This window comes from Chrysochloris asiatica, unplaced genomic scaffold (genome assembly GCF_000296735.1).
Source record: "Chrysochloris asiatica unplaced genomic scaffold, ChrAsi1.0 scaffold00064, whole genome shotgun sequence".
In the NCBI taxonomy this organism is placed as follows: Eukaryota; Metazoa; Chordata; class Mammalia; order Afrosoricida; family Chrysochloridae; genus Chrysochloris; species Chrysochloris asiatica.
Genome location: NW_006408582.1, coordinates 10,202,606 through 10,216,434, shown reverse-complemented (window position 1 = coordinate 10,216,434; position 13,829 = coordinate 10,202,606).

Below are 13,829 nucleotides of genomic sequence, written 5' to 3'. Positions count from 1 at the left end.
TATACCAATAATGACAGTGCTGAAAAGGACATTAGGAAAACAATACCATTTACAATAGCCACCCAAAGGATGAAATATCTAGGAATAAATATAACCAGAGAAACAAAGGACCTATACAAAGAAAACTACAAAACACTACTACAAGAAACCAAAAGGGACCTATAAAAATGGAAGAATGTACCATGCTCCTGGATAGGAAGACTTAACATTGTGAAAATGTCAATACTGCCTAAAACAATGTACACATATAATGCAATCCCAATGCAGATTCCAACGACATTCTTCAAAGAGATGGAAACAATAATGACAAACTTTATATGGAACAGAAAGAGACCCAGGATAAGCAAAGCACTTCTTAAGAAGAAGAACAGGGTGGGAAGCCTCTCACTTCTCGATTTCAAAATTTACTACATGACTTCAGTGGTCAAAACAGCCTGGTACTGGTATAATGAAACATACATTGATCAATGGAACAGAATTGAGAATCCAGAAATTAACCCATCCATATACAGCCAACTGATTTTCGACAGAGTGCCTAAGCATATTGCATGGGGAAGAGATGGTCTCTTCAACAGATGGTGCTGGCAGAATTGGAAAGTGATATGCAAAAGTCTGAAACAAGACCTTTACCTCATGCCTTATACAAAAACCAACTCAGCATGGATTAAAAACCTAAATGTGAATCCCAGAACTACAAAGATCATCAATGAAAAAATAGGGGAAAATGTGAGAACTCTAATACAGGGCATACACACACTACCCAACATTTTGAAACTTACACAAACAAAAATAGACAAATGGGACATACAAAAAATTAAAAATATATGTGCATCAAAAGACTTCATTAAAAGGGGGCCTACAGAATGGGAAAAAATCTTTTGCAATGACACATCATACAAAGGACTAATTTTCAAAATATATGGGAATCTACAACACCTGTGCAAGAAAAGGACAAATTACCCAATTAAAAAATGGGTATAGGACATGAATAGACACTTCACCAAGGAGGAGATCCGGGTAGCCAACAAACATATGAAGAAATGTTCACAGTCACTAGTCATTAGAAAGATGCAAATAAAAATAACAATGAGATATCATCTCACACCATCAATAATAGCAAAGATAAAAAAAAATGTAGAGGACTTTAAGTGTTGGCGAGGATGTGGAGAGACTGGGACCCTACTACATTGCTCGTGGGATTCCAAAATGGTCCAACCACTCTAGAGAACAATATGGTGCTTCCTCAGAAGGTTGGAAATAGAAATACTTTATGATCCAGCAATTCCTCTACTTAGTATTTATCTACAAGAAATACAAGCCATAACACAAGTAGATATATGCACACCAATGTTCATATCAGCACTATTTACAATAGCAAAAAGATGGAGACAACTTAAGTGCCCATCTATGGAAGAATGATTAAACAAACTTTGGTACATACACATAATGGAATACTATGCTACCCTGAAGAATGAAGGAAGAAGCAAGCCACCACATAACATGGATGAATGGTGAGGACATTATGCTGAGTGAAATCAGTCAGTCACAAAAGGAGAAATACAGCATAGAGCTATTATTGTAAAAGATTAAGAAAAAGCACACACTGAAAGGGGAAAAAATTTTATCTTTTTAAAATTATTATAATTTAAAAATTTTTAAATTTTTGTTGGTTACCAAGGTGCAGGGTGGAGTGACGGGGAGGGAGGGGAAGGTGGAACACAGGATAGGGAATAGGCACAGGATAGTGGAACACAGGGTATGGAATTGTTTGGATAGTTTGGTGCTGGGGGGAGGGGGGGTTGGGCAGTACACTGGAAGGGGAAGGGGAAAGGAAAAATAGCGGATGGGAGAATAGCTAGGAAGGTTTACATGGGCTAAATGGGACAGAGGTAAATAACGATCTAAGCACAAACATGGAACAACAGGGCTTGTGGATACAAATATTGAGGGATGGTTTGAATGGGTAAAAGTAGGGAAATGATATTAAGATGCTTGGCTGTCTGTTGAATCTTGGTTTTCTTTGCGTACTATTACAAAATAGACACTTGAAGGGGAGAAAGAGGAATAGCCAGAAACATCACCAGAGAAAACTTATAAGTCTGTCTTCAACCTATAACTGTTTGGAATAACTGAAATGGGGCTAGAACTTGCCCAGTGAAGGAGGCTCCTTGCAGAGCCTTTGCATTGCACAAGACCATAGGTGGAATCCTGATCACTATCCAGAATCTTCTGAGGTGGGACATTCCCATGTGAAAGGACAAGCAGACCAGTCTGGAGCAGGTAGAAGATCAGAAGATACTCCTTGAAAGAAAGACCAGCAGAAAACAACAACAGCAGCAGCAGTCAATTGACTACTACAAGAACAAGCAAGTTGTTCCCCAGGGAGCCATCAAGGCAAGTGGTCAGGTCCCTTCAAGGCAAACCCCCTTCCAAGACTGAAACTCAAATGGAATACACTAAATGGCATACGGTCCTGCTGCTGACCACATTGGTCACTGATAAGGGGAACAGGGGAAAAAACAGCAATGAATTTGTAAACTAAGTCTGACCACATTCAATAGATACCTGTTAACCTGGATTGAGACCTGGTTAACCAGCAGTATGACAAGACCCGGGGACTCCTGGACCCAGGGGCAGGGATATGGCCCCAGAGGACTAGAACAGAGTGTGAAGCATCCAGCTGATATAAAGAGAGGGGGATGCACGAGAACACCCACACTTGCAGAGATAGTACTCATTTGACCAGGCATCAATGGCTCGATGATCAGAACATGACTAGAGGAAGAAATAAGAGGGGGTGGGGTGGGGGGTGGGAAGGAGTAACCTACTATAAGTGGATGACCTTGACCTATGCTTATTAAGGATGCAGTATGACAAAGGAGTGGACAAATCTCTATAGTGAGGATCATTCCCACCCCCTTGGTACAAAGGGTTGACAGGGAGGGGAAACTTAGATATTGGCTCCCCAAAATGGGGGGACTACAAAGGCAAGAAGTGACTGGTTTACAAGCTTTCAATAGAGAACCTAGCTCCAGAGGATACAGGGAAAGGTAGAACCTCCACTGAATTGTTTCTAACCTGTCTAGATGAGGTTAATAAAAGGTGAGGGGGGAAAACTCCTGTGGTTCAATAGGGAATGATTGCTATCAGGTCTGACAGTGAGTGCTGTAAAGGTAAATGTAAATAAAAATGTTTGGTAACAAAAGGTGGGGAGAGGCTGATTTTTCAATCCAGGAGCAGAAAGCCCTGGAACCATCAAGGGAGAAAAGCGAAGTGGAAGTGCGAGTTGGTATCCGGAGAGGCAGTGACACTAGGGATGGAGGCAGAAACAGTGACATGGACAGAAGGAGCAGCTGGGGACTCTGCACTCAGGGAGGGAGAGGGGTTGTGTGCTGGCAGCTGGGGGGCAGGAGTGTATCTTTTGGGTGTTTGATGGTGCATGCAGGGAATTGTGATCATTGCAATGAAACAAAACATGATAGGATAAATGTAAAGATAATGTTCACCTATGTAAACTAACACATAGTTCACAATAAAAACTTAAAAAAAAAAGAGTGGTTTCTAAGGGGATTTAGTAGGCCAGTGAAATTAAAGACAGAAAGGGCAGTTCAGAACATTATAGTAAGTATCTTTTTTTTTTTTTTTTTTAAAGGATCACAGTCTTTATAGATATTCTTGGAGGACACAGGGTGATCATGGTGTCTTATGAAGAAGCAAGAAAATTGAAAATGACATTGATGATAAAAAGATCAGAAAAGTTTCACCAGAGAAGTTTTTTCCCCATCACACATGCACCTCCTCATTCTTTAAAGGTAGCAAGGGCTGTTCAATAAAAATTTTGTTGGGAAACTTTACCCCATCCACCCCACGGTCCTGATCTTTTGTGGATGTGTTTGTTTGTCCCCAAACTCAAAGAACATTTAAAAGGAAGAAAACTGGAGTCACTTGAAGATGTCAATATTACCGTTTTGATGCAATATAAATTGAAGTGCATAGAATTATTCAGAGAAGGCCTCCAGAAATGGAAACACCACTTTCAGAACTGTATAGACCTAGATGGAGGACATGTCAGGAAACAATAGAACCACATTTTGATATTTTTGTTTAATAAAGGTTTTTATGATTTTGCAGCAATACTTTGTGACTTACTCTCATGTAATAGTTAAGATTTTGTGTCAACTTTACTGGGCCAGGAGTCACTGCGGTTTGGCAGTTAAGATATAGCAATCCGCCATGACGATATATATAATCCAATTAACTCAATGATGAAATCTGCTATAAGCAGCCAGTCAATTGGAAGGACATTTCCTTGGGGTATGGGCTGCTTTCAATATATTGGACACTCTGAGAAAAATCCTTCTTGCCTTTTGCTGGATCTGGATTGTGCCTCTGGCTCTTCAATCCATTTCCAGTTCTTTGTACTTAAATCAGTGGCCTGCTGACCCTGTAAAACATCTTACCTGCTGATCTTGAATTCATTCTCCTCTAAAGTCAGGAGCTTGCTGTCTAACATGCCAATCTTATATTCATCAGCTCCTGCAGCTAAATGAGTCAGGAGAAGCTTCCAGTCTGACATCTGACTCATGAACTTGGAACTTGACCCTTCTACAACTATGTGAGTCATTGATATAAACTATAAACTGGACCCTTCTACAACTATGTGAGTTTACTTGATATAAACTGAGACATTTACTTGATATAAATTTCTCTGTGTGCTTGTGTATATGTATATATATAGCTGTTGTAAAGTACTATCACGTCGGTTCCAACTCATATCAACCCTGTATAGGGTTTCCAAGGATCTGCCAGTGAACTTGAACCACTGACCTTGTGGTTCAAAATGACATTGCAGTCCAGTGCATTAACCAACAGTGACACACCAGGACTCCATATATGTCCGTGTGTGTATACATATATATTTGTTGAGTTGGTTCCAACTCATAAAGACCCTGTATAAGGTTTCCAAGGAGCTACTGGTGAGTTTGAACCACCAACCTTGCAGTAAAACTGACTTTATGGTCGAGTGCTCATCTTACAGCGTTATATATATATATATAAAACGCTGGTTTACTTCTCTAGAGAACCCAGTATTTCCATTTCACTATACTATCTTTGTGTATATGACTTATGGAAAATAGGTTCTCCTGTTCAAAATGGGATCAGTTTTAGGGAAATACTGAATAGAACCTCCTCAATACTATCAATGGCATGACAATTCCTGTGCCATTTCAATGCATTTGCAAGGGTCAGGCAAATTGTTCATTGTAACAAATTCTAGCTGGATAATCACATTTACTTGTTATTTTGGAAATTACCTACATCTTACCATTTCTATTTGGCAGAATCCAGTAGGGTAAGTAAAGAAGGTAGCCTTTGAACTGGGCTGTCAGGTTGGTTATCAATTGTAACCTACATCAAAGGTAGTGGTAGAATGAAGGAGCTTATAGTACTCCGTAGCTCCATTTTTTCCTGAATTAGTATAATGCATCGTAGAGAGTATAATCCCACAGCGGTACAAATGATTAACCTATTTGGCTGCTAAATGAGAGGTTGGAGGTTCTAGTCCACCAGCAGTGCTTCAGAAGAAAGACCTGGCTTTTTAAAACTCAACTGCTGACTATCCTATGGACATCAATTCTACTCTGACAACCAGGGGACATCATGAGTCAGAATCATCTCTATGGCAACTGGTTTTAATGTATAATGACATCAGGTTAAAACATTCTCATTATGAGACTGTTTACATCAATTGCCTATCAAAATCACTCAAAAGAGAATGAGAGAGGCATGAATTTTATCTCTGATGAAACTAGGAAAATAGATTACAAATTGCAATCTACGAAGGAGGACAGGCAATGGCCAGTGAGCATCCAACAGGGATACGTAAAGATTGAGAAAGGATGTTTCAGCTGCTGATGTATGACACAGTCACAATGCAACTACTCTAAGGGTCAAAATCAACAGTCTCTTGTTTGCAACAATTGGAATGAGCATATAGTCTGATTTCAGTCATATCTGTGTACCCCATTTGACAGTGAGATGAAGGACAGTAGGGAGAGCTGAATGAAGGAATTACCCAAACTTGCTGTATTTGTAAGAAGTAGTCAGTTGGTAAGGAAGAAAAAACTGCATTGCAGTTAATATTGGGTATTTGTCCAATAAACAAAAACTAAAAAGTCTCTCTTTCCCTTTCACCCATAAACACATACACACAATTCTGAAATAATAATTCCTATTAACTAGGAGTCCTGGTGTGGCACTGTGGCTTAATGAGCCAGACCGCAAAGCTGTTTGAACTGCAAGGTCAGCAGTTCAAACTTACCAGCTGCTCCTTGGAAACCCTATACAGGGTCGCTATGGTTCAGAACCGACTCGACAGCATTTCACGACGACGACAAAGACTAACACAGTAAATGGCCTTGGACCTTTCCTTCTCAAACTTCTGGCACATAGCTGATGCAGGAAAAACAAACTCATCTTGATCAAAGACAGATAGTATCAAATAGGAATCAACATATCACACACACACAGAGACACACATGAGGGTAAGTAAAAAAATATTACTATAAAATCTTAGAAACCTTCATTAAACCAAAATACCAAAATGTGAAGCAATTTTTTTTTTTTTTACATATCCTCCTTCTAGGTCTATATACTTCTGAAAGTGGTGTTTTCATCTCTCCAGACCTTATCTGAAGAATCCTGCACTCTTTGATTTATACCACCTAAAAATAGCAATTTGGGATTCCTTGCAGACTCCAATCATGTTCTGTTTAAAAGTTCTCTGAGTTTGGGGAACAACAACAACAAAAAACTCAGTCTGAAAGGCAAGATCAAGTTTGCAGGATGGATGGGGTACGGTTTCTCAATGAAATTCTACTAGGACAGCCCTTGCTACCCTCAAAGAATGAGCAGGTCCATTGTCATGATGGAAAAAATTCTTTAGTGCCAATTTCCTGGCCTTTTACTCACCAATGCATTTTTCAGTTTTCTTAAAACTTCTTCCTTAAAGGACCCTGTCATTTTCCTGTGTTCTTTGGAATCAACCCCCCGCCCCCAAAAGTCACCATAATGTTTTGAGTTGACCTCTCTGCCTTGAATTGAACTGGCCCAGCAGGTCTCCTTGGAAGCTACTGTTTTCATTGGATCTGTTTTTGAAGACACCCAAACAAGACTAAGAAAGTATATTATTGAGAGAAGTTGTCCGCAGCCATCCACAGGTTGCAAAGACTTGTTTCAATACATGTTACTTGGAATAAACCTCTGCATGTATGAACTAGAACCCCAGTACCAATAATTATTGGCTTACTCTTGTATATATACCATAAGGAAAAAAAAGGAAAGGAAAACAATGATAGGTGAAGAATGCTCACCAAAAAAAAAAAAAAAAAAAAAAATTGTTATAGAAAAGGTAGTAATTCCAACCACACTTTATTGCCATAATAATCAAAAAACAAGATTTCTTTGTAAAACAATAGTTCAAAACATAGGTGCAATCACTCAAGGCAATAAGCAGTACAATAGAAAGAAATTAGATACAACATAGCTAGTGAAAGACATGGAAGAAAAAAACAAAACTGCTGAAAAATTAAGACCAATCTAGATGAAACATTTATTGTTGTTAAGTGCCTTTGAGTCAGTTCTGACCCACAGCGACCCTGCATAGGGTTTCTGAAGAGCGGCTGGTGGGCTTGAACCTCTGACTTTGCGACTCAAACTGACTTTGCAGTCCAGTACATTAACCCACAGTGCCAAACCAGGACTTCAGATGAAACATAAAGAGGGACAAAAGTTAAAACCAACAACAACAAAGAGAGCAGTCCAGCAAGTAACACACTAAGGCACCAGGAGTCCTGAGAGTTGTTAAGAGAAAATTTGATAAAAATGAATGGAGAATAGAGACTCAACGTATTCATAATTGGTATCTCTGTCAAGAAAAACCAAATTGAAGAACCAAAAACTATATTTTAATGTTAAAATTCAAGACAAATTTCTGGAAATAAAAGGTCTGAATTTGCACATTAAAATGGAATATTGCATCCTGAGGAGTGGGGTGGTTGGAGGGGAAGAAGAAATGACAAAGAACAATCAACACCAAGATACATCCGGGTAAAGTTCTTCAATTTCAGATACAAAGAAAGACTTGTTTCGGCAGGCAGACAGAAAGATCAAGCCATTTACAAATGAGATGACCATGGCTTCAGTTTATATCTGTTTTCCCAGCATAATTGCTTATTGAGCATTTTTTCACTCTCAAAAGCCTTATGATTTAGGGAACAAATTATAGGCTTGCTTTATTTATAAGTGTTGTTCTTTTAAAAAAAAGGAGCGAGAAAAAGAGATATGGAATTATACATCTCCCAAAGATTTTCAACACAAAAGACAGCAGGAATAATCCTAGGAAGTCCTCACAGAAAAAAAGGGTAACCATATCAATTTTATTCCCAACCAAACAGCCATTCAAATACAGCAGATGGTTATTTTTTTTTACATGCATGTGCCAAGGAATATAATTCTCCTGAGTCTTTCTTAAATAAACTGATCAATCTTTAGCTAATCAAGAAAGGAAAGGAGAAGTTGTGGTTGTACCCCCAAATTATAGCCAATATCTCTTTCCATTCCTCTCCAACATATGCCTCTTCATATTTCCTAGTTCACTTAATAGTATTACAAAATCCAGTGTTCTAAGTAGAAAACTGGCATCTATCCTAGTTCCCACTTCTCATTTCAATATCTAATCAGCCAATAAGTCTTAGCAAACCACAAAGACTTCTCTCCCATCATTCCTTGAGTTTCCATCTCTATAGTCACGACCTTAGTTCAGATTGGAATCATTCTTATCTAGACTATTACAATCATCTCCGCATCGCAGAGGTAATTTGGAAACATTTAACAACTGGCATATCATAGGCGCTCATCCTTCTGAGTGAATTCCACTCAGCAACAATGTTCCCGAACAATGGCACCGCCTATCAGTTCTAGTCTTGTTTTGCCAATTGTCTCCTTGCCTTTGGTTGTTGTTAGTTGTTAGTTGCCACCCATTCCATTCTCATTTATGGTGACCCCACGAGAGTACCTGGGAGGGGCAAATGGCTAAGGGTTTCACCACTAACCAGAGGTTGGGGATTTGAACTCACCTACACGTACCTCAGAAGACAGGCCTAACGATCTGCTTCTGAAAACCCTATGGGGCAGTTCTACTCTGCACACATGAAGTTTCCATGACCCACACTATAATCATTGTGAGAATTTCACTCCTTGACATAACTTCCTTCAAAAGATTTCCATTACTTATAGTATAGTCATCCACTAAGAATCTAAATTCTTGGGCTTGGCGAACAAGACTCTTTAGGATCTAGTCTCTGCCTAACTCTCAAAGCTTGGTGTCTCATCACTCTTTGAAATGTATTACCACACGGCCACTTTGAGCTTCCTGAAGTTTGAGGAAGACACGATAAACTCATTGAGATTCAAATGTGTGGTCAACAAGTGTCACTTGGAACAGGAATGGAATGTACACCCCCCTAAAAGGTCCAGACTTTCAGTCTGGAATACATCTAAGCATCATAAGAATCCGCATGGGAAAAGACTCAAGGTCCAGGATAACGCAACCTGCCCAAGAAACTACCAGCCAGGAGAGATTTCTTCTTTCTCACCCCCCACCCCGCACACACACTCCCCTCCACCCCTCATTTTGAGTTCTGTATGTTGAACAACCAGCCTCATTACTTTATGTTGTTGTTAAGTGCCTTCGAGTCAATTCCACCTCACAGCAACCCTGTATAAGGCTTCTGAGGAGCAGCTGTAGTCCAGTGCTTATTTTACAGTGCCATGCCCCATATAATTACATATATATATATATATATATAATTTGTTTTGATTAAGTGACTGAAAAGATAGTCCTTAAAGAATGGCTTCTCAAAGTGATACTGTTTGTGACAGATCAGCTATCTCTCTCAGATGATGATACAGAGTTGCCTGTGGGGATGAGAAGTTAGTCTGCTCAGTCACTCATTCAACAAACATTTGCTGAGCACCTCAGGTATGGAGCTCAGTGCTCTGCAATGGGTGTTGAGACAGATCTGGTTCTTTTCCATATGGAGGCTTCAGACTGGTGTGGAGCAGCCAGCCAACAAGAAAAGAAACAAATGAATGCAAATTATGACAATGGCATTGAGTTCAATTAAAGAAAATTAGTGAGGGACTTGCAGAAAAGGTTTCCCTGAGTAGATATTAAACCAAGGTTTGAAGGATGAGAAAGAACAAGCTATGTAAGATCCAGAGGAAAGAGCATTTTTAGCAGTGGGTGGCTAGTCTTCATTATAGAAAGCTAAAATAGAGTGACTTTCTTGGTGTCGAGTTTAGAAACAGCAACTCATCCACTATGTAAAGAAGGCAGCATTCATGCAGGTTGAAGAGACTTGCACCTTTGTAGAGAAAAATGAGATGATCCAGTTGCGAATATACTTCTGACTAGTCTGCTTGAGAATCACTTTTAGGATCAAATTCCCCTAAATGTATACAGTGAATGTTGTCCTTTCCATCTGGAGTGCTTGCCACTATCCTACAAAATCTTTTCCTATTCTCTTGAGGGTTCCAGCAGTCTTATCTCCCTGACTAAGCCTCCTCAACCACCTCAACCGTTTGTGATGCCCATCTTCTCAGAGCGCCTACAATCCGTCCATCTTCTTGTCCAAGCTATCTTTAATGCACTCTTTCTTTCCATAGGCATGTTTCCTGTTCCCTCCACATGATTTAAGAATAGGCAGCAAGTCTTTGTGTCCCCGCCCTCCAATTCTTCTATCTTGTATCAAGATAGAATGTTTGTTAAGCAAGCAATTTCAAATCTAAGCAGGCTGCCCACCTACCTCAAGAATTTCATATATCCAAATTCCAATCTTTTTCCTTTTGAGGAAATTCGAACAGATGGATAAATGCATGTAGAAAAAATGACCTAAAATCCTATGTAGTATTTCCTCCAAGTGACTACCTCAGTGTACTTTTCATTTAAGCAAAAACTGTAGTAAAATTCCCCAACCAAAATTCAGGGTCCAGTAGTTAATAAGAAAGTACCAAAGTTAAGAGGAACAAATCCCACACTAAACTTCTTCCACATCAAAAACAAAACAACAAAGTTTAATCATTTTTACAGTACAAAAATTTTATTTTTTGTTAGGATAATTTAAAGTTTAAAACTGAAGTAGACATATTCATTTTACAAACAAGATATTCTTTCATAAGTAAGACCATTAAAAACAGTAAACAAAAAAGCTGTCTTTACAAAAAGCTCTGTGCATAGCAACTTTATACTATATATAACTGACAAAGCAAAATGATAAAAGGAAACTATACAGTTTGAAAATGAGACTTTACTGTACAAAAGGTAGAGAGGAGAATGGTTTTAAAACCATGCATATTGAAATGTGCAAAGAAAAACTGGGAAGAATTATGATACTATAACAACAACAAAAAAATGAGATAAATAATGAAGCAAGTTGTCCCTTTAAATGAAAAATCATACACAGCTCCTCTTACAAAGATAGGATAGAATTTGTAGTTACCTATAGAAATACTCATCTTCCAAGTGGCACAAAAAATAACCTGGGACTGTAATGATCCAACAGCAATGACTAAAGAGGACTGAGTAACTTTGTTTTTAATTTATTATTACACTAAAAATAATCCTTACACACATTTGTACAATTAAATAGATCGGTTGCTGCCAAGGTTCTAGCGGAATGGTCAAGGATGTCTGGTACTTAGTTACACACATTTTTCGGTGTAAAGCTACCAACAAATTCTACAATCAGTTTGAAGACAGTACTGCACTCATCTTCATGCAAGAGCAAAATTCACAGATTCTAAAAGCAATGCTACTTAAAAAAAAAAAAAAAACAAAAAAAAAAATTTCCTTATGTTGGATTGGCTCAAATCCAGGTCTAAGCATGCTTAATTTTGTTCTGCCTTCATTTTTGGATGGTAATGTTTGTATTCCACAACTATTCCCCTCCCATATGATTTTTCACTGGGGAACTTTCTCTCATGTGTTTCCGTGTATTTTGGCGCTTTAAACCCTGACTTGAGGGATTGTCAGCAGTAGTTAATAGGCATGCCAGGTTTCCAAAACCTTGGATTCTCATGTGCATAGAAATAATATTTGAGTCACACTGGGTAATTCCAGAATGGATTAAAGGCAAATAAGACAGTTGGAGGCTGGGTAGGTGTGGGGATATATCGAGTGTGAAAAGGAAAGCGATACAGAAGTTATGAAGTCATCTAACATTGGCTCAGAATCACTAGTGATGTTTCCCAAAAGAGCTGCATCCATTTATAATATTGGAACCCCAACTGAGAACTCCAAACTGAGTTCATGTAGTCTAAACGGTGGTACCAATAAGTCAACAGGGGAACCCTGGCCTGGGAAAAATGTCATCCTTAATGGTGATCCAAATCAGTCTGGGTACAGCTCCAGGATCACACAGGCTTTCAAGCACACCTCTCAAAGACTCAGCCCCTGGTAGAGCTATTGTAAGGTTTTCCTCACTAAGAGCTAGTCACAGAGCTATGGAGCCCAGCACAGAGCTGGATACCTGCATTGCTTAGATTGGATTCCCTGCATCTGGGAATCTGACAAGAATCTGCATTTCCATGTCTTTGACCATTAGGAGAGGGACTTAGAACTTTTAACATTCCTCTTCCTATCTTCACCCCCACCTCATTCTTTCTTGAAAACAAGTTGTTAATTGGATACATTTTCTCCCCAAGAGAGTCTAGCGCCATGAAAGGGGAAATTTGCAGAGAGAGAAAAGGATTGGGAACTTCTAAGATTGACCGTTAATCCCACTACAATCCATCAAGTCAATTCTGACTCTTCATGACTGTAAGGCAGAGAACGGATCCGTAGGGTTTTGAGGCTGTACATCTTTACTGGATCAGACTGCCTCATCTTTCTCCCGTGGACCAACTGATGGGTTTGAACTTCCAATCTTCAGGTTAGCAGTCCAATGTTTAATCCCCTGCACCAACAGAAATCAGCTACTTCAAACCCTGTTTCTACAGCTCTGTGGAGTTCAAGACAAGTGTGGACAAAGCCTGCTCCACAGGGAGACTCCCAGGGCATTAACTCTGTGCTGAATCAGGCAATCAAGGAGGAGGGAGAGGGTGGTTCTGGCAAAGAGGCATTCCAAAAGGGCCCCATGGTACTTCTTTCCTTAGGGTGCTAAAAGTCTGGGACACACTGTTGTTACTGTTGTTAAGTGCCATCTAGTCAGTTCCTACTCACAGAGACCCTGTATAGGATTCCCAATGAGTGCTGGTGGGTTTGAACCGCCAACTTTCTGGTTAGCAGTCCAGTGCTTATCCTACAGTGCTACACCAGGACTCATGGGGCACACTAAAACATGGGAATTTTCTGCACTTCTTAGGGGAAAATGTTGAATGTGAGTATGAATTTGAAATAATATATATTCACAAAGAGTGAATACCAAAAGGGACACGTAGACTGTTTAGAAAACAGATGAATAAGCTGGGAGTGAGTTGATGGATTTGAGTACTAGCGTATGTGCGTATACTTGAGATTTTGTTTTTGTATTGGGATATTCTGCAGAAATTTAGATTAAGGTCTTGCCCACGGGTCAATAAAATAATGGGGAAAAGATGGGAATTTAGGATGGGGTGTAAGAGTCTATTAAGCAACTGCAGCAATAACCACACACCTTTTTAACTTGTTACTACATGTTTGGGTCATTTTCATTTTACATCAGGAAGAGAAATTCCCCTTTCTTCCTAAAAAGGTCTTAATTTCTACTTCTACTTACAATAAGTTACAC